Source organism: Xyrauchen texanus, chromosome 7 (genome assembly GCF_025860055.1).
Source record: "Xyrauchen texanus isolate HMW12.3.18 chromosome 7, RBS_HiC_50CHRs, whole genome shotgun sequence".
Taxonomy (NCBI): domain Eukaryota; kingdom Metazoa; phylum Chordata; class Actinopteri; order Cypriniformes; family Catostomidae; genus Xyrauchen; species Xyrauchen texanus.
The window spans coordinates 17,188,206-17,209,725 of record NC_068282.1 but is presented as its reverse complement, the minus strand read 5'-3'; the positions used below and the strand labels follow the sequence as shown (position 1 = coordinate 17,209,725).

The following is a 21,520-nucleotide window of genomic DNA, read 5'->3' as shown; positions in this document are numbered from 1 at the left end:
GAACTTTTTTAACCATTTTTGCTACATTATAAATTAGAGACACTATTAAAACTTCTTAAATCTGTTATACTTGCGAGTCATGAGACAAGGATGGGTTGCAAAAAAGTCTAATGACACGATCTTTAGGGAACTTTATGGCCAAATTTAAAATGTATTAATGTCTTGTATATATTGTGTATATCAAATTCATTGTGAAAAAATGCATTGATATATTATGACAGTTTTCTACAATACTCTGTTGCTGGCACAATGAAACAAAACCTGATGCATGTGATTATATATGACATTGGCTTAGGCTTTTTTTCACAGAGCAGCAGCACAAGGACTTTCTTTTTATCGTTCTACAATCGAGTCTACAATCACTCAGCTCTCCATCAAATTCTGACTCAAGGAGAAACAAAATTTTAAGTTACATCCTGCCAATTGGACAAGGTCACAGGTGGCTGAATTATTTCTAGGTTTATAATGTTACCTCAGACCAGGCAGTCTAGTGTAGTTCTGTCTTCAATGAGCCGTGTGTAATATAGGTTTGATTGAAAAGGTTAGGGTACTTTGTGATGTATTTTTCCATTTAATGGAGGACATGAAACAGTGTGACACAGGTTAGTTGTTTTGACTGAGATTTTCCTGTCTTCAATCAGAAAGATCAATACATGACCCCGTTAGTAGCTACCCTTAACATTGAAGCATATGTGTCATGGTATTGTTACACATATATTGTGCATTGTGCATCTATTTGATTTTGTTTGAACAGCCTGATTATTGTTCGTACGTATTTGTTCTGTACTTTTAACACTTACAACACACACACACACACAATTATGTACAGTGTGTTTGGATAAACATTGAAATATAAAATATAAATTAATGATTAAGTAATGAATAATTGAAAACTGAATTTTTCATCTCTAAAGTATGTTCTTGCTGTAGATGCTATCAATAATCTATGCAAACATACATGTGTGTAAAGTGATCAATGGAAAGGAGGAGCCGAGAACCGGCTTGACAATATAAATAATAGTTTTAATGATAAACTTATAAGACAAACACACACATGACGGACATGTCCGTAAACGATCTCTGTCTCCTGCGCGATCATCTGCAGTCGACCTTTATCCCTTTCGGAGACTTGATTAGCCAAATACGGGACCGGATGTGTAGGATCACGACCCGGCCCCGCCCTCCACCCTGCCACAATGTGCCAGAACCACACTTAAGTGGCAATACCTATGAATACTCATGAGATTACATTGGTTTGAGTGTCTCTTTGTGTCTTGTCAGTTTGTCTTTTTAGTTTTGTGTTTTAATTAGTGAATATGTGATGCTTGTGTTTATGTAGGGTCAAAATGTGTGTCGGTAGGTACAGTATGTGTAAGTGTTCAGCTAAAGACCTGACTGAGACATAAAGGATACAATCGAGATCTTTCATCTCCAGCTCTGGATGCTGATTAAAGATGCTCTCTTTGGGACTAAAGAGCCCAGAGTGTTTAATTCAGACATTTATTTAAAGTTGAACAGAGTGGATTGTGAGGGAGGTTAATACACTCTGTGACCTATATGAGAGTGGAGTGTTGAGATCCTTTGAAAATATAGTTCAACATTTTGGGATTACCAGATCTCAATTCTTCAGGTACTTACAGTTGCGCCATCTACTCTGTACCACCTTTGGGAGTAGTATGCAGCCCACTAACATGGCAGATACCCTTGAAGTGATTCCTTATTGATCCAGAGTCGTGGGGGTGGGGTGTTAACATCTCTTCAGAGTTTATGGGAAAAAAAAAATATATATATTTTGGAAGATGGTGTTTGGGGAAGGATTTTGAAAATTTTGAAGATCACGTCCAGAGATGCAAGGGTTCACCTTATGCATTTCAAGAAATTACACCGTTTCTACTGGACTCCCTCCAGATTATTTAGGCTTGGTCTAAAATATACACCCACCTGCTGGCAATGCCAGCTGTATAGACGGCTTGGCAGTTCGGATGCATATGATAAGAAATAGGGCAGATATTTGGCCTTTTTTAGAGGGTGCTCAGTGATGGGCAGTGGAGAGAGACATTTTTGTTTTGGTATATATTTGTTTAAATTTTTATATATATATATATATATATATATATGTTTTTATATTTTATTTATTTATTTATTGTTTTATTTGTATGTGTGTATAATTTTTATTTTGTGTCGGTTGTTTGTAGTGTTCAGGGGGAGGGACATATATCTTGATATAATTTGACTCTGTATTGTGTTTGTTTTGTTTCTTTAATCCTTTTTTTTAATCAATAAATTGTTAATATTAAAAAAAAGATGCTCTCTTTGGAGTCCCTACCACATACTGCATAGCCATTATGATTAAGACAAAAAACACACACACAGAGAGAGAGCGGAAGGAGGGTGGCTATAAAAGTATGGGAGATCCATCTTTTTCTGACAGTCTATTTAAAAGACTACATGCCACAGAACGACTATATGCTTGAAACTATTTTGAGCCATACATTTTGTGTTGTATAAACATCTTGTCAGCAAAACTGATCTCTAAGCCCATCACTCCTTGACAGAGATGGATGAATTAGCTTCTAAAGCACATTCAATTAGCTATTTTAATAGAACACTGCTTCATAAAGTGTGATTTAAAAAGAATATCAAGGGTTGGTCAAAAGGCCATGCAAAGGTAAAGGGAGGACTGTGAAAGCATATTAAATGAATGTATCAATGGCATTTTTAAGCAATGTATCAAAGGAGCTCTAAAATACCTGTAGAAAGATATCCATTAGCATTCCCAATCATTCCACATCAGTAACCTTATTAAAGCTGTTTTGTTCTACACAGAGAGGGTCTCCACATGGGGGGCTGCCAAAACTACTATCCTGTTATTGGACACTTTCACTCATTGATTATATTAATCAAGGCTTTACTATGAATATTGAATATCTACAAAGGTATCAGTAACTGAAAACATTTACATTTGAAGATGATGCATCCATGCCCCTAGGTGTCAGTGTAAGTACAAAAGACAAAATATAAATAAATACATTTAAAACAAATTACTGAGTGACCCTTTAAAGTGATAGTTTACCCCAAAATGAAATTTCTCATCATTTACTAACCCTAACTATCCCTTTAAGTTAGTTAGAGTGTGTAGTCTCACCTGATCTTGAATTCGCGTTCACATTCATCTGAGGAGGTAACCAATTCAATAATATTTGACTTAATCGCTTTCCGGTACAATCAGGGTTGGATGGTACATCAACCTACTGCCATTCTTGATCACTTTATTATAGTTTTACATCTTACAAGTGTCTTGCTAAAAAGTTAGTATTTTTCGTAAAAAGTATTTAAAATAGTTTCAGGTTTTTTCTGATGATGGTTTAGCATTAAACAATTTGGGTTTCACACCCCAAAAACAACCTATAGAAATTCCTTTTAAAAACTTAACCTCCTTTGAAAATAACTGAATATACATTACTGTGCTAAATTTTTATTGCTATTGATAATGTGCTTTTTGAATTTGTTGGCCCATGTAAACGTGCTAGATAGATGTCTTTGCCCGTTTTGATGCCTCTTGCTGTAGTAGGCTCAGTAACAATACATATCCTTGTGAATTTCACAGACCGAGGGACAACCAGACAGCTGGAATATGTTTATAAAGAAAGCACACACCGTTTCCTCAATCAGCTCTTCGTCTTCCTTTATCTCGACACAGTGCAGAAGCACTTTGAGTTCATTTATTTGGGAAACGCTATCATGAGTCATGCCTCCAAACACAGTTGTAAAGAGGTTCGTTGGGTGGGAAAGGAGGAAATGGGAAACTTGTGATTTCAACTCAAATGTATGATTTTTAATAGACAACTCAAAAGGGCTTTTCAGCAGTACACACTTTAGTTTAAATACAACATTCTCTTTCAGACGGGTCTCTCTTTCTCTCCCTGTCTTGTCGCTGGCGTGGTCTCTTTATACTGCTCTCCCCACTGCATGCTGCAATTAGAAACAGATATTTGATATTATCAGACTCAGGTGTGTGCACCCTTACCACTTTCTCTCTCTCTTCTCGCTCGACCATGCCCCGCCGCCACGTCCGGTCTGTCTACCACCCCCCATTTCTGGAAAGGAAGTCATGCAGATATGCATTGGCAAAAGCAGAGTGCAGTCCATGAGGTGCTGAAACGTAGCCGGGGCTCCAAACCAAACGAAAGCACCGCAATTATTGGCATTAAGGGGATTTACCAATTTACCAATAAGTAATAAGAGCACTTTATCTCCCGGTGCAAAATCCCGTAACTGAGTGCCCCTGATGTTCCTGAGCTTGGAGCAAATTCTCCTGTGTTAGTTGACCCATCGTGGAGTTATGGTCGAAGATCAAGAATGTACTGAATTTTGCTTTTACTGTTTGAATGTCCCTCCTCCCAAGTTTCCCATATGATGTCAAGCACGTCGCGTGGGCAGCTCGAATGGGAGGCTTGTGGGAGGCCCTGTGGAGGCTTGCGGGACCTCTCGCACTGGGGGTTCGAGCCAGTTTCCAACAAGCCAATTTCTTGCATCCTCGTGTACGAACTTACGAATCATATTTTTCAGGGTTTATTAAATCGCTTCACCAACCCATCTGTTCACTCAGGGTAGTTATGTATATCCCCATGCACACACTTCACCCTCACCCTTTTGTTTGTGCCCAAAGCCTCGTGTTGAACCAAATATTGGTAGATAGTGGTCTGCTTACAGCCTGTATCCACCAAGGCTTGATGAGTAATTTCCTTGACACTTACCTGCATTCTGCATGCTCCGGCTTGATCTTTGGCAGCCTGTGGAGTGTCCAGGATCTGTACTACAGTGGGCATTGATCCCAGGGCATTGATCCCAGAAGTGTCCCGGATCCCCGCAACTCCAGCTGGCTGACCAATGCATCACACCTGCACCTGTTTCGGCGAATACATCCACCTGAGGGGGAGAGCGATGAGGCAATGAGGTCCCCACGAACAGGGAACCAGCTTCGTCAGCGGGATTCCAAACCTCCGGGTTATTGGGATGGGCTGTGGTGAGAGAGCAGACTGAGGGGGGGGCGTTGGGGGGTGATTAGGGAAAACATAGGGGGAGGAGGGAGAGAGTAGGAGGCCTCTTCTGCCCTCTGGTATGCTGACAGTCGGTCCTCCTCCAGTGACACCAGCAGTGGCACTGGACCCACTCCACCATTCCTTTTGGTAGCCCATCTTCATAAGAGTGGCCTGGGGCATGCTGTGCCAGGGTCGCAGCCAAGGCTTTCTCCTGCCTGAGGAGGCTCTGGATCACATGCTGGTCCTCTGCTTGAGCTCGGAGGATCTCATGAAAGTGGCGATCTTGGTCTTAGCATAGCTCAAGCAGGGCCTGGTTGTGGGTGTGATGCAAACCGCAAGGAACTTGAGGACTTCCACCAACTGCGAGGACTCCATGACGGCGTACTTCCTTGGTTTCGGCACCAGTGTAAAGAGGATCGTTGGGTGGGAAATGAGGAAATGGGAAATTTGGGATTTCAACTCAAAGGTATGATTTTTAATAGACAACTCAAAATGGCTTTTCAGCAGTACACACTTTTGTTTAAACACAACAGTCTTTCTGACAGGTCTCTATCTCCCTGTCTCATCACTGGCGTGGTCCCTTTATACCGCTCTCCCCGCTGCTTGCTGCAATTAAAAACTGGTGTTAGACATTAGCAGGCTCAGGTGTATGCACCCTTACCACTTTCTCTCTCTCTGGACGAATGCTCGAACACGCCCCCGCTGCCACAAGTGTATTTAAAACTGAAAACACAGCGAGAGGCATCGAAACGGGCAAAGACATCTATCTAGTGCATTTTTACATGGACCAACAAATAAAAAAAGCACATTATCAACAGCTGCATCCATATTCCCTCCATCAAAATAACTAGAATATCTCCCATTGTTACACTTGACAATGAATTGTTAGCATGTGACCGCATGCTAATTGTTAGCTAGTTAGCATTAATAATAAAAAATAATTATTTGTGTTGCCTCTTGAGGAGAAAAAACATTTTTGAGAGAAATAAGAAAAATAATAATATATATATTAGTAGGACATATGCTCAGGACACTAGACACCTTAAAAGATAACATTTCACCATCTGAATTTTTTTTTCAGGGTGCGGTTTAGGACTTCCGTAAAAATGACACCAATTCTCCTAGGAAAACCTGGACAATTGTTTGTTGTTTGTTGGCAGATAGGATGTTCCAAGCTTCTTGGAGATTTTGCCACAGTTCTTTTTTCTATTTAGGCTCTCTATCTCATTTGCTTCTATCTTTTCATGTAATCCCAGATTGACTTTATGTTCAGTGGGGGGCTCTGTGGGGGCCATGCCATCTGTTGCATGGCTCCCTGTTCTTTCTGATACATTTTATTTACAAAAATAATTTTGGGAGTCTAACATTTGTATTTCCTATTGACACACAAAAGCTGAAGATATAAATAACCATTTTAAGACAAATGTTTTTGTGAAAAGTCTTATGTGCCTAAGACTTTTTTTTGCACAGTACAGTATACATACATTCTATGAACAGAAAAGTCACTCATCATCAAATGTGACTTAAATATTTCATAAGTAGTTTGATATTTGCCACCATGATTTTTAATTTCATTATTTCTCACACTCTTCTTCAGGCAAGGTGCCTGGTTTAAAGTGTTGCTTATTTGAGCTTTGAGAGCTTAAAATGCTCTGAGGTTTTAGTACATTTTTGGTTCAGAGACATCATCCTTGTCTGTCAAAACGGTTGTTGCACAGGATGAAGCAGCAGTAATCATGCTCAAGTTACATTTTCCACATCAAGGTCACTTCTTGCTGGATTACGACTGACAGTGAGAAGTTTGTAAAAAATCCAATATCCATATACTCACAGTTCTGACAGGCCTAAAACTCCTGAGGGTTTAACCCATCAAATACAATGAAGCCCACCTGCTATAAATGTACTACTTTATTAATATAATTTTGGCCAGAACTTTCTATACAAAATATGCTTCTGTAGCAGATGCAACGAGGAGAGCTGTGACACTTGTCATGTGTGAAGTGCTGGACAGATTAATCCATTCTGTTCTACAGGGAGAGATTTCATCTATTGTAATTATTGACATGGATGCAGTGGTTTGTGTTATCTCTGTGTTACATGGGCCAGATTTGTTTATATTTGAGAGGGCTCCTGTTTTGTGTTGACAGCATGCAGATGATGAATGAAGATACAACTCAGTTCTCATCTTCGCAACCCACACCCGCTGAAAAAGTATGCACACATATAGTATAAAATTCGATACATGCCATTTCTTTATCTGGCGATTGATTTAATATCTATTTAGCCGTGCCCTGAAGTCAGTCAAACATAATAACAATTTTATGGCACCATCAAAGTGATTCCCAGCAGTATTTCAGATTTTCATCTTTTCTGGTCTGCACACATTTGTCTATGTATGTGTGTGTGTGTGTGTGTGTGTGTGTGTGTGTGTGTTGTGTAAGAACTCCAGAGTTCCTGATGCAATATAGGTAGGAGTCAATGAAACTCTCAGCAGTCTGTAAACGAGTGTGAATGTTTCAAAACTTTGCTTTATTTAGTGCAAAAACAGTGTGTATATGTGAGGGGGAGTCTACATTTGAAGTGGTGTGATCAGCTTCTTTTGTCTCAGCTTAAAGCTGCTGTAAGTGATTTTTTTTAGTACCACACATAAAAGGTGCCTATTTCCTGAGAGATATCACTGAAATGGGTGACAAATATATATCACACCTGTCTCTGTGACAACCCTAATTTCTGAATTGTAAAAAAAGAGTCAGTGTAAAAGCTCAACATAATTTAGCCAATTAGAAATGCTCTTTTCCTGGCAATAATTTTGTGTGTTCAGGTTTGCTGACATGACTTTTGAGGCCAGGTTTTTGGACAGCACTAAACCAAATGTAATAGGAAGAACTGCCTTGTGTTTGAAATTGTATACTGCCAGAATGTACAGTAGTGCATTTGATGACGGACACACTTCTCGCTCAGTAAAAAAATATGTTCTTTAGGTTTACAAGTAGTATAAATTCATCCTGGACATATTTTATCGGGAAATTGGGCACCGAATATATGACGCAGTCATGCACCAAATGTGGTTTGTTCTTCCGTACACCTGCTGAACATTACCTTTTCAGCTGGATTTGCACTTTCTGCCCCCTGCTTACCAAGACTCATAAAAACATGAAGGAGAATATTCCTTATTATGGTCTGGAGCATGATTAATTGCGCAATTAGTTTTTTGTGTTATTTTTAATAGAATTTTTTGCACTGAATTAACATGTTAAGTCGTCAGCACTAGTTTTTTAATTCAACGTTTTGAATGTAATGTCTCCACAGCTCCTGAGACATTATGGGAAAGTACAATCAAAAATCTAAATCTTGCCGAAAATAGTACTGTAGGTCATTCAGATGTTTCATGCTTACTCTTTTATGAATTCTGAGAATTTGGAAGCCCTACTCCATTGGTATACTGTTTTTGGCACACTATATCCTCCTGAGACCCAAATTTGACTGCAGTGTGCATTTCAGATTTTTGAGTTAATGCACTTAGCTTTATAGAGAGCTATAGTATGCTCCCTTTCTCCCTAGTTAGTGAATAACTTAACCTTAAGTGTGCTGTCTGTCTGCACTGGTCTCAGAACAGTTTGAAACGCACCTTATTTTCATTCTAACTCCAAAAATGTTTTTCAGCTTTTGGATGAACCCATTGTGATAATGCTCAGTATAAATTGGATTTCTAATGAAAAAATATGCTAAAGTACACATTAGTGTACATTGTGTTTAGCAGCATGGCGTTTCGTGATAAATTGCTCAAATTTAAAAAATGACATATCGGATCACACTAGAGGGTCTAATCTTTTAGACTCAAACTGGTTTCAGTGTAAAAGCTTAATTAGGTTTCTTACCAGATGTAGTTTTGTTGCAGTTTCTCCCCCCCAAAAAAACGGCACTGTAATCTACTGGGACGAGTGGGACGCTGTTTTGTCACATGACTCTATGCGTCAAAAGTCTAACCCCTTCTGACAAAACAGCATGGCGCCGATCACAGCGGCGTTTTTCTCTGGGAGAAACTGCAACAAATCTACATCTGGTAAGAAACCTAATTAAGCTTTTACACTTTTTAAAATTAATTTAAATTATGCGTTGCATATTGCAAAGCCAAAATATAATGTCCACTCATGTGTACGCAGGGTCGCACGAGGAGAAAGTAGGGAAGTATGCATATTCGGATGTAGCCCCAGCCACCGGTTCCCGGTCACACGGTAAGTGTGTGCCTGTTTGTGACACAACTCTATGTGCGTACTGACGCACATTGTAGTTAGGGGAAGAAATTGCCCCCAATTTGTTTGTACCCCAACTGAGTTAAATGTGAAAACCTCCCTTTTGGGACATTTGGGAATTTCCTAAACTGGAATTAAAGTATTCATGAATTAATACATAAAATAAATTGCTTTTAGGTAAGGGTTTAGGATTGGTCTGTAGTGATTATAATTAGCATTATACAAAAACAATAGAATTCTAAGTTATGTCCCCATTTAGATAGCTAAGTAAACGTGTCTATAGAATTGGATTTAATTCTATTTAATTAATAAAAAGTATAGTGCTAGAAATGTACTTAACTAATCCACACAACCTTGTATTTATATATGTGTGACATATATTTATAGATGTTGCTATATATTTAATTAGGGCAGTAGAGAGAAAATGGAATGTGGTAGGAGAAAGAGGGTGAATGGGATCGGGAAAGGCTTTATGGGCCATTTTTTCCAGTTTTTATTGATAGATGCAGTCAGAGAAATCAAGGGGTGTGAGAGAGGGGATAGGGATTGGAACATGACCAAGGACAAGCTCAAACCCAGATCTCTCAATATGTTGGAGCACTCACTCTGACCACTAGGCCACAGCTCCAACAATCTTCAATAAAATAATCCCTGTATTGTTTTAGCCACATTTTAAACTGAATTAATCAGTGCTCTAACAACCCAGCTCCAGCAGTGGCCATATATACTTTCTCCTGTGGTGTTGTTGCCCACAGCAACTACTGTTGTCAATCCTGTGTTTCTGAGGCAACAGTCAGTCACAACACAAATTTTGCATTTGTGGCCTCTTTGTTTATTTGTTTGTTGTTCTCTGTTTGGTCTGTGAGGGTCGAAAGGCCCCCCTCCCTGGGTCTCGACAGGATCTCTGCAGCTGGCATGTTGCTGTTTGGTCAATCAACCATCCATCTGTGGAGCTCTCTGAGGATCAGACATTAGTGCCAGTGCAGAAAAAGTGTTTCAGGGTCGCTGATGAGATGTCTCCTACAGCCGATGCAGTCAAGCTCACCGAAATCTCAGCTGCCAATCAGTGCTCCCCGGGCCCCAGAAAGACAGGCTTTGTGGGACTCTGGCTTTCCAATGGCCCCTGACTGCTCACTAATCAGCTAGCACCAACAGTGAAGCTCGCTCATTCTGTTCTCTTCCACATCTATTGCTTTTTTTAATAAATTTTCTTGGCTGCTGAAAGTCAACTCATTTTCATTTGTATAGTGCTTTTCACAACACACATAATTTCAAAGCAGCTTTACAGAAAAGTATGTTTCAACAGAAAAAGCTGTAATATAGTAATGTCTTCGAGTCATAATAGTGCAGTTAAAAAAAAAAAAGCATTATTGTAAATTGTGCCTCAAAATAAATAATCATATTAAATTTAGACCACCCATTGAGCAAACTTAAGGTGGCTGTGGCAATGACACAAAACTCCATAAGATGTTGGTTAAAGGAGAAAAATAACCTTCTGGGAAACCAAGCTCACTGTGGGGGCCAGTTCCCCTCTGGCTAAACAGCATGAATATATTGCCAATATTAGTTATTTATGTGAAATACAAGACAAGATTTAAAATGAGGAAACTAAGTGTTGGGGCCAATGTTTAAACAAAAAGATATTGTATTAACTGTAAGATTAAAGTGACTAAAGTCTAAGAATTTACATTCTTAATTAACCATGGAATTGCAAAAAGATGCATTGTCTATTGTTATTTGCTAATGAAGGCTGCAATTAATTTATTAACTAATTTTAAGAGTTTAGTCCATCCTTTGACCAAGGTGATGCAGGCCGAGGTCAGTAAGGTGCACTGCAGTTTGACTAAGCTTGTGGCAGATTAATTTCCATCCATCTTAAGTCCAAGTTTCAGGTAGAGTTCAGTGAAGTATCCCATGTCTGACGGTTTGTGCTGGCATCAGTTCATCCTCTGTGAAGCCCATCGTAATAGACTGAAGTGATATCTGGCTGGCGCAGGCTGAAGTTAGTCATCATCACTCAGCAACACGCAGTAGTGGGAGTCAGACATCATGCAGGACAAGAGCTGGATCTGGCAGGCTCTGGTAAATATGTTAAAACAGGCAATGTTTGGAGGATTGAAGATGCTCTTGGGGAATAATATGAGACACTGTCTTCAGAGGTGCTACTGCAGACAGTTGCATAATTCTGATGATTTAAATTTTAGATTTTGATTTAAAAAGTAAAGAAATGTATAAAGTCATTACTACTGTGCTGTGATAGAATATCTTGTTCATTCGAAGCTTTATTCCTTACTAATTTGTCCACAGTACTAAATAAACACCTAGGAATATTGTTTTATTTTCTATGAGTTTGCTAAAATATGCAGACCTGACAGCTTTTAGAGCCCTTGTGCAGCTAGAGACACTATCATTCCATGCACCTCTAATTTTGTACTCTCCCACTTGCCCTTCATTTTTCGAGCTGCTCTATTTTGAACATGAGTATGATCATTGCACTACGTGTGGGGCTTTTCTCTTTCATTTTCTTTAATCGAAGGGGGCCACACTATCAAGAGTGCTAGAGAAGACTGTTATATATAGCTATATTTTCTGTGATTACGTCAATTTCTTCTACATTTTTTGTTTTACTGAGTATTTGAGACAGATCTGGATGGTTATTAGTGAAGCTATCTTTAGTGGTCGAAAGAATAGTTCTACCTGATCGATAACGTGGTGTAGATTGAGTGACCTTGCTAAACGCAGCATACAAGAGACGAGGTAATAACCTGAGATGGCATCGCTCTGCTGCAGAATTTCTATATTATCAACATCAATTCCATACAACAGAATTAAATATAGCATATGATTATGGTGATAAGTTGGTCCTGTCACATTTTATCTGACCCCAAATACAGTTGAGAAAATTGATAAATGCTAATCCCAGTGTATAATTTTCTTCATCTATGTGAATGTTGAAGTCACCAACATTTAAAGCTCTAGCCACAGTAACTACTAGATCTAACAGAAAATTCTCTAAGGAAATCATTATATAACCTTGGGGAGTAGACTTAAACTAATATATTCATCCGGTTTAAGCCAGGTTTTAGTCAAACAGAGCTAATCTAAACTATGATCTGTAATCATTTAATTTACAATTAGTGCTTATAATGAAAGTGATCTAATGTTTAGAAGCCCTACCTTTTGATGATTATCTTAATTAATAAATATTTTTGTTATTTTCAAATTTTATATCAATAAAAAAAATTCTGAAAGACTTTGCATTTGGTAATTCAGGGAACAGACACAGTCTCTATGTGTTGTAGTTTATATGACCTGCGTGATGTCTCTAGCAGACATTCAGATTAGCCAGTTTGTCTGCTTCCTGACCTGGGCCCCATTTAGTCAAACACTATCAATATTAAGACTATGAGTGGGACAGTGATAGCAGAATGGAATGAGGAGAGGTCTCGTTTACACAATATGTGCATCAAAGTCTTTATCATAAAAGTAGATTTATTGTAGAAATCTACAAAGACACATTCACAAACCCTTGCCTATTGTGTGCAAATGCATTACAGGTAAAGTAATGAGGGTTTATTGATTTATGTGATAAGTGCAGAAGATCCAGCAGGAATAAATCAGAGAAGCGTATAAATGAAACATTACTGACAGATCCACACAGCAAGCTCTTGAGTTCTTGAGGAACTCATCTCTTATTTTTAGTTTTAGATGTTGAAGTGGAGCATTTGGCATTTAGATGCACTGAATGAAGAATGAAATCATGTTAATTTTCTTTCCCCCCCTTCTTTTCTAATCAAAGAAATCACAGCTGTGATTAAGAGAGATTAATTCATTGTGTAAAAAAAAATTCAAATCTGCATGTACAACAATATACAAAAAACAAAATTTTCAGCTCAATTGTTATTATTCCAATATCCTTCATTATTTTTCAGAAAAGTCATTAGAAGATAATACAAATTGAAGTATGGGAAATATGTAAACAAAACAAAACAAAACAAAACAGCCATCTGGGATGCTTTTTAATCAGAAGTTTTCATGCATGCTTGACACTTGCATGCTTTTCCTTCACTCATCCGGCCTACTCATTCCTTAAAACATGACTAAATTAATAAATAATTTGTTTTCAAATCTAGGTACAATTTTATTTGTACTAAACTACTTTATCATTTAAGCATGAGCAAACGTAAATTCAGCCAAGTTGCACCAAACGTTTGATTGGTCGTTTGGTGCAACATTGTCTTGTTTCGCTCACATTTATCCTCACTATACTTTTTTCAATGTTTATATATTCGTTTTGACTATTACTCATTCTCCTGATCTCCTGTAGAGGATACCAGTCTTCTGTCTTTCTCTCTATTCATGTTCATCTGATATTTGGAGTCTGCAATTGGATGTAAAAAGTTTTTGTTTATTGTTTGCATACTCACTCCTCAATGTTTTATTTTTTATATCACAAGGTCATGTTCATCCTTCCCTCCATAGCATTGTTTAAGAGTAGCTGATTTACAAACCTTGAGCTGCTTTGGGAAAGAAACACTGCCAAAAACAAGCATCAGTTGGTTTTTGTTTTCATTCTCACCACTCTTTTCTTTAATTTCCAAAAAATACCTTTAAGTGTTGAGTCTTTGCCAATCCCCAGCAATGTGAGAAGCCGAGCTACAACAGGGATGCAATTATCTTGTATTTCACCAGTTCCTTTACAAAATATTTGGCTTCTCTTTATAAGGTGCCTGTGCACTACTTGTACAGAGTACTACTGATCATATATCAGTGTCTTTCAAAAAAGCATAAAATACCTCACTACAATGGATTATACATCAGCGGCACTGGGAGATAAATTGCTGGATTAGATCTCAGGGTTTATAGAGCTGTTCTACATCTCTATCAGTGGTGCCATTTGAAAATGTGATGCCATCTGGTTATGATGAGAGATGGAGTGGGCTGCAAGGCAAAAAAATATCATTTGAAGCTAGACGTTTGGCAGAGAGTGACATGTGCTCTTGATATGAATAGAAATTAATAAATAGTCAAGATCATTTTAAGAGGATTGGTGCTGCATGCAGGTGCTCATTTAAATTGCATATAAGTGCAAAAATTCATCAAGATGCAAGTATTAAAAATGCTGAATATGATTCTCTTAATGAAATGTAATCAAGGCCTCTATCCATAGTATTTGAAGAGCCAGTGGAGTGGTTGTGATCTCTACTTAGTGCTTAGAATATATTTCATGAAGTACTGCAGAACATTAATTGCACAAGTTCACATTGGTGCCATTTTAAAGGGTGCAAATGAACCCATTCCTAGAACCCATTCCTCTAGGGCATTGACTTTGTGGGCTTTACAGACTACATGTTCTTGGGAATCTGTCTGGTACTGCTGACCTAATTTCCTTTCCTGAGAATGCTTTTCTGGAACAAGAAGCTTTACAACAAAGAATCCAGCGAGATTGTGGGTGAGTATTCATTATTGCGCTTTGTTCCTAAGCACCAGGTTTCCTAAAATCACCTGGAACATCTTGGATATATCCTCAGGTGTTCTGCAACAGCCACTCAGGTTTCCTCTCAACGTGATCCTTTATGATTCATGTTCTTTTGTTCTGCCTGGGCAATGAAAATTGTAATTCACAATCTCATTGACCAAGATTTTTAAGGAAGAGCAATATTTTTCTAAAATCATACAGAGATTTGTTACCTTCCAGATAGATAGATCTGTGATAAAGGGATAGTTCAGCCAAATATGAAAATTCTGTCATCATTTACTCACCGCCATGTTGTTTCAAACTCATAAAGTATGACTTTCTTTTTCTGTGATAGAAAAAATTTGATGTTTGGCAGAATTTTAGCCTCAGTCATCCTTCAATTTTGTTGTATGGAAAAAAGATGCAATTAAAGTTATTGGTAACTGAGGCTAAGATTCTACCAAATGACATATTCACATGACGTTTATCGAAGCCATGGTGCAGTATATTACAATTTAGTGCATTACAGTACACAAGTATACAGTAACCCGCAGTATGTATACTTGTGTACCACCACCCCCCCCGCAAATTAATATTTAGACATGCTACTTGTACAAACCCATGTGTTCAACATAATTTCATAATTTAAATTCAGATTTAGACTACTAATGTACCTCTACAAACCCATACCCATTTAACATAATTTCATTTGCACATTCCTGCATAAAAAATTTGCGTACATACAGTATACTTTTTATCTATATATTCATCTTTACAATACAGAAATACAGCAGCTATACACAGAATTACAGGATATATCATCAGAGGCCAAATTTGTGTGTGTGTGTGTGTGTGTGTGTGTGTGTGTGTGTGTGTGTGTGTGAGCCTCCAAATGGGGGCTCTGGAAGTGTGCGAGGGGCTGGTAACCCCTCTACCTTCAACTGATTACCACTAAACCACAAATTAAATCTATAAGTAAGCTAGTGCTGGAGGCCCTGGGGGGACAGGCGTCTATGACGTTTCCTGGCCAAACTCCATCAGGCAGAGCCAGGAGACTGAATCCTCACCCTCGGGGCTCCTCCAGAAACAACAAAAAGCCACTACGGATGGCCACGTGGAATGTTCCAAACACTCACAGCCTGGATCTTTGTGCTGTTCAGGAGGTCCGGTGGACTGGCTCTGGCCACTATGAGGGGTGGACTGTCCTCTACTTGGGGCAGGTGACTGCCAAACAACAGGGAGTGGCTCTTCTTCTGAACAAAAGAATGAAGGCAGCGTGGGAGCGTGGCGGTGAGGTGTGGGAAGCTGTGAGCCCCAGGTTACTTTGGGTTCGCCTTCCCATCAACCAGAGGCGAGGAGCGGTGGTCGTGGTTATTTATGCCCCCACCGAAGACGAACATCCGTGGAGGGATGCGGGAAAGACCGATGAGTCAGATGCCTTCTATGACCTCCTGTCACAGGTGTTGGCTAAAGTGGCCCCTCGGGATAGAATCATCATGTTGGGTGATTTCAATGCCCGAGATGGTCATGATGATAGCACCTGGTTAGGAGTGATTGGAAGACATGGGCCTGGTCAGCTCAATAACAATGGCAAGAGGCTGCTAGGTTTTTGTGCAGCCCATGGGCTTGTAATTACCAACACACTGTTCCAGCATCAGCACATCCACACAACATCATGGATGCATGCCGGGTCCAAGCAAGAACATCTGCTGGACTACATAGTGACGGAACAGCGGATGCGGGCCCATGTCCTTGACACCAGGACCTACCGTGGAGCTGATCTGCCCACTGACCATCGCCTGCCATTCTTCCACTCCGGTGGTGGGTGTAAACCCAGGACCCCTTTCAAACCCATAGTGGCCTGGTCTAGGCTAGCTGATGAAAGTTGCAATCGAGAATTTCAGCATCGCTTGCAGCTGGGATTGGCGTCATGCCCCACTCCTCTGGATGTCGAGGGGAAATGGGGGAGGTTTAGGACTGTGGCTCATGTAACTGCAATGGCAGTTTTGGGCACACGGTCCAGACCTCCTCAGAAACCCTGGCTGACGGAGGAGGTGTTCAGGCTGGCTGAGAAAAAGCGACAGGCCCACTCTCATCATCTACAGCATCCCACATCAGAGAATGAGGAGGCTTACCACAGCCTTCGCTCGGAGGTTCGGAGAGCCGTGAGGTGCTGCAAGGATGGTTGGTGGTCGTGGGTTGCTGAGGAGATTGAGTCTGCCTCAGTGGCCCACGATCACAAATCGCTCTTTAATTCTATCAAAAAAGTTACTTGCAGCACCACACCTATTACCATCATTAGGGGAAAGAACGGTGATCCAATCTCCGACCCCCAGAAACAGGTTTGCAGATTTGCTGAGCATTTCTGTGAGGTCCTGGGGAGGGGAAGACCCTGAGCCTGGAAAACATTGTGGGACAAAGTGGGGATGACCCTGCTGGGGCTGTGGTGCCACAAATATTGGAGGAAGAAGTCGCTCCCTGTGGGTGGCTAGCTGAGGTGCCATCTTTGGAGGAAGTACTGAAGGCCATCCAGAGCCTGAGACCAGGAAAGGTCTCTCCAGTGAAATGCTGAGGGAGGGTGGTGTTTGTGCACAGACTGCCCTATATGACATCATAACAACAGTCTGGACCACTGGGCGGGTTCCGCAGGATTGGAAGGATGCCCTGGTGGTCCCTCTCTTTAACAGGGGGGACCGCACATATTGTAACAACTATAGGGGCATCTCACTCCTCAGTGTGCCGGGAAAGGTCCTGGCAAGGATTATTCAACATTGCCTTGCCAGGCACGCTGAAGAGAGACTTGCGGAGCCCCAGTGTGGTTTCAGGAAGATGCCATATTCTCAGATGCCATATTCTCTGTCCGTCTGCTACAGCAGAGGTGTAGGGAATTCCAGCAAGACCTACAGCTCTGCTTTATTGACCTGGTCAAGGCCTATGATACCATCAGTAGGCCTGGGCTCTGGGTTGTTCATTAAGGACCTTCATGATGGCGAGCAGGCCCAGGTATAACTACGTGGTAGGGAGTCAGAGCTATTCCCTGGTCACCTTGGAGTGCGACAGGGATGTCCTCTGGCTCCCACATTATTTAATATCTATTTCGACCACGTGGTTAGTGAAGCCTTTGATGGCTGTACTGGAGGAATTTCCATCTGGTACAGATAAAATGGGAGGTTGATCGATGCCCGGGTGCGGTCAAGGGATGGCTCCCTATTGGTAAACCACATTATGTATGCTGATGATCTGGTGATTGCTGCTCACTCAGAGGAGGAGTTGGGGGCGCTGCTGATGAAACTGGAGCTTGCCACTAAGAGATGGGGCCTTACCATCAGCCCAAACAAAACTAAGCTCCTGCCTGGGTATTATGTACCATCGGACACTCCAACCCCACAGCTCCCAATTGGTTATGGGGAAGTTGTTGAGAGAGTGGAGTGTTTTCCATACCTGGGAAGTGTGCTGATGACCAGCTCTGGTTTGACAGCAGAGGTCCCACTCCGAATCAGTCGAGCGGCATTATCTTTTCATCGGTTGCTTAATGCTGTGTGGAAGCTACCCGGTTTGTCGCTCCGCACAAAGCTTCAGGTTTTCTTGGCCATGGTCATTCCCTCCCTTCTCTATGCTTGCGAAACATGGACCCCCCTAATGGAACATCTTCGCTGGTTGGAAACATTTAGGCTGGCCTGCCTAAGATCCATCCTGGGTTTAACCAGGCTGGATTGTGTGAGGAGCTCACAAATCTTTGAGAGATGTGGACAAAGTCCCATCGGTGAGCTCCTCCGGCAGGCAAGGTTGCGTTGGCTGGGTCATGTATCCCGCATGTCCGGCCACAGCATGCCTAAACAGCTTTTGTTCGGCCGGATAGAGGGGCTAAGCGGGTGCAGCACGGGCTGGAGAAGAGATGGAGTGATGTGGTACAGGAGGATGTGGAGCTGAGTGGACTTGCCGATGACTGGTACCAGCAGTGTCAAGAGCTGCCTCTTTTGCGGAGGCTTGTGAAGTATGCTGCTGGCCAGTTGGAGGGAGTCGCCCTCCAACAAAGACGGAGCGCAGATGAATGATGCTCACAACAACGAGCAGAGCGCAGGGTGGCTAAAGCACAGCAAGTTGGCACAGTAGGGGGCACAGGTGGTGCATCAGCCAGTCATCTCAGTCATTCGACCCGTGTCACCTGTTGGATCTGTCCCGTGACCTCATGCCAGCGGGCGTTCGACACTTCACGTGGCTTTAACGTGCACATAGCCTGGCACAAGTGTCGTGGTGACGTCACCGCCACTTAGTGGCAAATGGCGGTTGTTGTTGTTGTTGTTGTTGTTGTGTGTGTGTGTGTGTGTGTGAAAGAGAGAGAGAGCACATCTGGGGAATAACAATGTGATTTCTGGTGGTGTCCAATGGTAATACCATGGTATTTTGATATACAATTACCATATTTATGTACCATTCTGTATTTGCATGGTGCTACAAAGTACTTCAAAGAATACCATGTTACTACCATCCACGTTACTACCATGATAAAATTATATATGATTACCATATTTACAGTTGGTTGGGAGCCCCTCCTCCACTCGTGGTCAGCGGGTGTTCCTACACTTCCAGGCGGCCGGACTCCTCCGTCCCCCGTCAGATTGCTGCAGATGCTCCTTTGGGGTGGATGGTAGAGCCGAGAACTCCTCTACAGCGCATCCCTCCTCCTTCCTGCATTTCGGCAGAATATAAATAATAGTTGAATAAGAAACTTAAACAAAAGACAAACACACAAAGGTGTCGGACAGCTGTCCGTAAATCTCTGTCTCTCTGTCGCACTGCCATCTTCGGTCGGCCCTTATCCCTCTCGAGGGCTAATTAGACTGATTAGGGGCCGGGTGTGCGTAATCACAACCAGGCCCTGCCCTCCGCCATGCCACATTGAACTAGAACAACTCTAGTTCACTATTTTATCCCAAGCTCTTTACATTTGTCCTTTGAGTCCCTGTGACTGGGATAGGCACCGTCTACACATTTCATGCACAATTATAACCTCAGAAATGCATTAATTTACCACCCACCCCAACTCTGAACAGGAACACACTGATAATTTTAGTCTTTCTGTACCCTTCAGGCAGTTTCCCCTGATATTTCCATTATTCTTATCGGATGAGCCTTTGCTTATAGCCTTAACGCGTATCTATTAAACACATAAATCCTGCTGGTGGTGACCTCTCAAGACATAGACTTACATACGTCTCTCAAACAGGACACGTTCTTGTCTCTCACAGCTGTGTCACTGTTGATGGTGTTCTAGGGTGTCAATTGTAACTTGTTGCACACAAAGAGATTAATGACACTTATGAATCATATACAAAATTGTTTTTTTAATATTTTATGCAAAAAACATTTATAAATAAAAACACTAGCAGGGTGAATGTTAAAACATTTTAAATGATAATGCTGTTATCAAGCTGTCATACTTGTTTTAAAGCTTCTCAAAACCTATAGTTGTGTAACTCTTCACTGAATTGGGTGATGTGTCTAAGAATTGCATATTTTTGACATTCTGAAGGAAATGGGGACATTTGGCCTAAGTGAGAAGGTTCTAACACAGCTAGAAAGCCTGTTAAAGCCATCATAGACACTGTCAAATCAATAACAGTCTGAGCTAGGGAGTCATTGCTTCATCACCACCTCCACTGAGAGCTAAGGCTCCCTCTGTTCTCCCCCTCTTCTTTTGCCGACAGGATGTGGGTGATTTTCTCATCATTTCTCCCATACTGGACCAATCTCTAGAATCAATGGCCAAGCTAATAGACATTCTCATAGTAGAAATACCCATTTATTTTTTCATCTTCACAGCTGCACATAGACAAAATCCAAATGTTACGTTTAATAATCTTGTTTACTTTCTAAAAGTCTGATCATCTTTAAAGTGAATCACATTTGCTCAGTAACCTGCAGAAGGTTACGTATAACCAAGGTTAAATAACGTTATCTTAACAAACTAAATTAAAATTGCATTCTTCTGTTGTAAGAAATCTTGCTGTAGATATAATTGCTTTCAGTGCTTGCAGATCTTTTCTCAGTTGCTTGTTTCGAGAATTTTTAACCTTAGTCAAATGTTCCCTTTACAAAAAGCTTCACTTTGATGCTGCGCTGCTAAGTGCTACGGGGAACAACTGTAGCTGTGAACCGAGCTGAAATAGTGTGTGTAACACATCAATGAACATTGACTGGAATTTATAGCCTCGGTTGATGTAATCATTAGATGCACCTGTGGCCAGGCTATAAATGAATACGTCACCAGGTGTCGTCAGAAACTCTTTTTTCAGAGCGATTCTGTTTCTGTGTGTTTCACAAACCCTGTCAAAAATTTCTTTCCTCTGTTAGGAGTTAGAATCAGTTAGGCAGTGTGCAGTGAATGTTGTTCTTTTTGTTCTCTTTTTTCTTCTCTCTTCTGTTTAGAAAATATTATATATATATATATATATATATATATATATATATATATATATATATATATATATATATTTCTAAAAATAAAAAAGAAAGAAAAAAGAGAGAATGACTGAAAGCCATAAGCGGTGCGTGTTCCCCTCTTCTTGCTCTATAGCTGAAGAGGACACACATCAGTTTTTGCTCTGTTTGTTTGGGGGTAAGAGCACGCTGCTCTCGCGTTGCAGCAGGGCGGGTGCGAGCACTGCGATTTGCTTTAACAGGCAGAGTGCTTCGTGCTCACCTCGCTTGCTTCCGGAAGTCAGCACTCACGAAAAAAATATATATATATATAAAGATCGTTCGTG

At 40.7% G+C, this 21,520-nt stretch overlaps 1 pseudogene; it reads left to right on the top strand.

The window, feature by feature from the left end:
* Window positions 1-21,520, top strand: part of LOC127646599 (P protein-like) — a 259,274-nt pseudogene that overhangs the window by 100,416 nt on the left and 137,338 nt on the right.